We start from the raw sequence: 4,218 nt of genomic DNA, 5'->3' as shown, positions 1-4,218 counted from the left end.
GTAAACAACCTGAACTGTTATCCTACCCATTTCATGTTGGCACTCCGCTTGGAGTCTCCACGATGGTTCGAGTCGTATTTCGGTCTTGTGTTGTTAGAATTAATACCGTTGAAACCTTAGCTGATTTGATCCTTTTAGAACCAATGGAAGATATTGATGTCATCTTAGGCATGGATTGGTTAGCAGCTTGTCATGCTGATGTGGGCTGTTACTCCAAAACTGTGAAGTTTGACATACCGGGTATCTCACCTTTTGTTTTTAAGGGTGATGACTGTCCCACTTTAGCTAGCATCATCTCATATATGAGTGCTATGCAATTGATGGATAAGGGAAACCAAGTATTTCTGGCAGTTGTTAGAGATGTTGATGCCGAAGTGCCTAGTCTTGATCATGTTTCGATTGTTAGAGAATTCCCTGACGTGTTCCCTGATGAGCTACCGGGGATGCCGCCTGATCGTGAGGTTGAGTTTTCCATAGAATTGGCTCCGGGAGTCCAACCTGTGTCCATTACTCCCTATCGTATGGCTCCAACTGAGTTACGAGAATTAAAAGTTCAATTGGAAGACATGCTAGAGAAAGGATTCATCCGTCCTAGCACTTCTCCGTGGGGAGCTCCTGTTCTATTCGTAAAGAAGAAGGATGGAACGATGCGACTATGTGTGGATTATCGTCAGCTCAATAAGATAACTGTTCGCAACAAGTATCCATTGCCAAGGATTGATGATTTGTTCGATCAACTTCAAGGAGCTACATGTTTCTCAAAAATTGACCTACGTTCAGGGTACCATCAATTGAAGATAAAAGAGGAAGACATTCCAAAAACTGCTTTTCGTACTCGCTATGGGCACTATGAGTTCTTAGTAATGTCCTTTGGTCTGACAAATGCACCTGCAACTTTCATGGCTCTGATGAACCGAGTTTTCAAACTTTTCTTATTCAAACCTTTCTTAGATCGTTTTGTTATCGTCTTCATCGATGATATCTTGGTGTATTCGAAAAGTGCTACGGAGCATGAGTATCATTTGAGGATTGTGTTACAAACCTTAAGGGATCACAAGCTCTATGCTAAGTTTTCTAAATGTGAGTTTTGGCTTGATCAAGTGACATTCTTGGGACATGTGGTATCAAAAGATGGAATTATGGTGGATCCAAAGAAGGTTGAAGCCGTTCAGAAGTGGCCAAGGCCTACTACAGTGACAGAAATTCGTAGCTTTCTAGGGTTGGCCGGCTACTATCGGCGATTCATCAAGGACTTCTCGAGAATTTCGGCACCATTAACTAAGTTAACTTAGAAGAATGTGAAGTTTCAATGGTCAGAAGCTTGTGAGGAAAGTTTTCAGACACTTAAGGCTTGTCTAACCTCAGCACCAGTTCTTGTTTTACCTTCTGGGTCCGGGGGATTCTCAGTCTTTTGCGATGCATCTCGGATAGGACTTGGTTGTGTATTAATGCAGCATGGCCGCATTATTGCCTATGCCTCGCGACAACTCAAGAAGCATGAGCAGAATTATCCAACTCATGACCTGGAAATGGCAGCGGTTGTCTTTGCTTTAAAGATTTGGAGACATTACCTTTATGGTGAGACCTGTGAGATCTATATGGATCACAAGAGTTTGAAGTATATATTTCAACAGAAGGATTTAAATTTGAGGCAACGGAGATGGATGGAGTTGCTAAAAGATTACGATTGTACCATTTTGTATCATCCTAGAAAGGCAAATGTTGTAGCAGATGCCCTCAGTAGAAAATCTATGGGTAGCTTGGCCCATATCACTCTTGGAAGGAGACCAATTGTTGAATAAGTCCATCAATTGGAGGCCAGTGGATTTCAATTTGACCTTGGAGAATCAGGAGTTTTCTTAGCACATGTTCGAGCCCAATCTTCCCTAATAGAACAGATCAAGGTTGCACAAAGTGATAATCCGAAACTAAGAAAGCTTATGAAAGATGTTCGTAATGGGAGGAACTCAGACTTTTCTCTTGATCAAGATGTATTGCGTTGTGGTCAATGCTTATGTGTGCCAGATAACCCCGACTTGAAGAAAGCTATTTTGGAGGAGGCTCACAATTCTAAGTATACCGTTCATCCAGGCTCCAATAAGATGTATCAAGATTTGAAACAATTGTTTTGGTGGGAAGGCATGAAGAAAGACATAGGAGTTTTTGTTTCTCATTGCTTAACTTGCCAACAAGTTAAAGCTGAACATCAAAGACCTGCTGGGTTATTACAACAGATTGAGATACCTGAATGGAAGTGGGAAAGGATTACAATGGATTTTGTAACAGGTTTACCTCGTAGTTTTAAAGGATTTGATTCAATTTGGGTAATTGTGGATAGAATGACGAAGTCAGCTCACTTTCTTCCGGTGAAAACAACTTTCAGTGCAGCTCGGTATGCTCAACTTTATGTTGATGAGATAGTTAAGCTACATGGAATTCCAGTGTCCATTATTTCAGATCGCGGGCCCCAGTTCACCTCTCATTTTTGAAAATCTTTTCAAAAAGCGTTAGGAACTCGTCTAGATCTTGGCACAGCTTTTCACCCTCAAACCGATGGGCAATCAGAGAGGACGATCCAGATATTGGAAGACATGTTAAGGTGTTGTGTTCTAGATTTTGGTGGGAATTGGGACAGCTATCTACCTTTGATCGAGTTCTCTTATAATAATAGTTATCAAGCCAGCATTCAAATGGCACCATTTGAGGCTCTTTATGGGAGAAGATGCAGGTCACCTATTGGGTGGTTTGAGGTTGGTGAGGTTAAGCTTTTAGGGCCAAATTTGGTACAAGATGCGGTTGAGAAGGTTCACATAATAAGAGAACGTTTATTAGTAGCTCGGAGTAGGCAGAAGGCTTATGTTGATAACAGAAGGCGTAACTTAGAGTTTTCAGTGGGTGATCAGGTATTTCTGAGAGTGTCGCCTATGAAGGGAGTGATGAGGTTTGGGAAAAGAGGCAAGCTTAGTCCTCGATACATTGGTCCATTTGAGATACTGGACAGAATAGGTGCAGTTGCTTACCGCTTGGCATTGCCGTCTGAGTTGTCTATGATTCATCCAGTATTTCATGTATCAATGCTGCGCAAATACCTTCCCGACCTATCTCATGTGCTTGCACCACAAGCCATAGAGCTAAACGAAGATTTATCATTTGAAGAGAAACCGGTGACTATAATAGATCGTCAAGTAAAGAAACTACGTTCTAAAGAGATAGCATCTGTAAAAGTTGTTTGGAAGAATCATTCGGTAGAAGAAGCAACTTGGGAAGTGGAGGACGCTATGCGCGACAAATATCCGTATTTGTTTGAGTCTGAAGGTAACTATCACACTTATCATAGTTTATGGGTTTGAAATTCGGGGATCGAATTTCTTAAGGGGGAGAGAATGTTATAATCGAAGAAAAAAAAAGGAAGAGGGGTTTAATGAGTCACGTGACTCACCCCCCTCCCCAGCCCCACTTATTTTCTTTTACCCGAAACCCTTCTCCCTCTTTTTCAATTTCATTTCTTCTTCTTCTTCTTTTTCTTCTTCTTCTTCTTCTTCCTTTCCATCTTCTCATCTCTTCTTCTTGAAATCATACACTATCTTTAAATCCACTTCTTTCATTTTACTTCCTTCTCCTTCTCTTCTCTTCTTTATTTTATTCATTCAAATTTCTTTTATCACAACCCTAAATCATGGAGCTTCAACCTATTTAGTGAAGAAAATATTCAAATTTTGAGTTCTGATTATTATTGAGGCTTCAAGGTAACTCTTTGACTCAATAATTAGCTATATCTCAAATTTTTAGCATCCCTATACTTGTGGGTATAGCAAAATCCAAATTAGGGTTATTATGGTTAGAAAATTTGGGGCTTTTGTCAATGTGAGTAAGATTATGTTAATTGACGATATTAGTAGCTCACAAATATCATTATTGTCATATTTCTAGAGTTGTAGAGTTATTGGACATCATTTGGTAGCTCGTTGACGCGCTCAGAGTTGCTTCCAGTTCTTTGAAATCAAGTTGTGAGTAGATATTATATCTATAATTGTTTTTAAATATATTATTATCAATATCTATGTTGAATCATTAATTTTGGAGTTTGAAAATATTTTATTATTGTGATTTCTGAATTTTTGAAAATAAATATTGATTTGTGAAACTTACAATTTTATAAAAATACACACGAGATGATATTTATATATTTTGTAAAGTATAAATGTTTTCTTATTTGAC

This window comes from Arachis duranensis, chromosome 3 (assembly GCF_000817695.3).
Source record: "Arachis duranensis cultivar V14167 chromosome 3, aradu.V14167.gnm2.J7QH, whole genome shotgun sequence".
In the NCBI taxonomy this organism is placed as follows: domain Eukaryota; kingdom Viridiplantae; phylum Streptophyta; class Magnoliopsida; order Fabales; family Fabaceae; genus Arachis; species Arachis duranensis.
Note: the sequence above shows the minus strand (reverse complement) of the source record.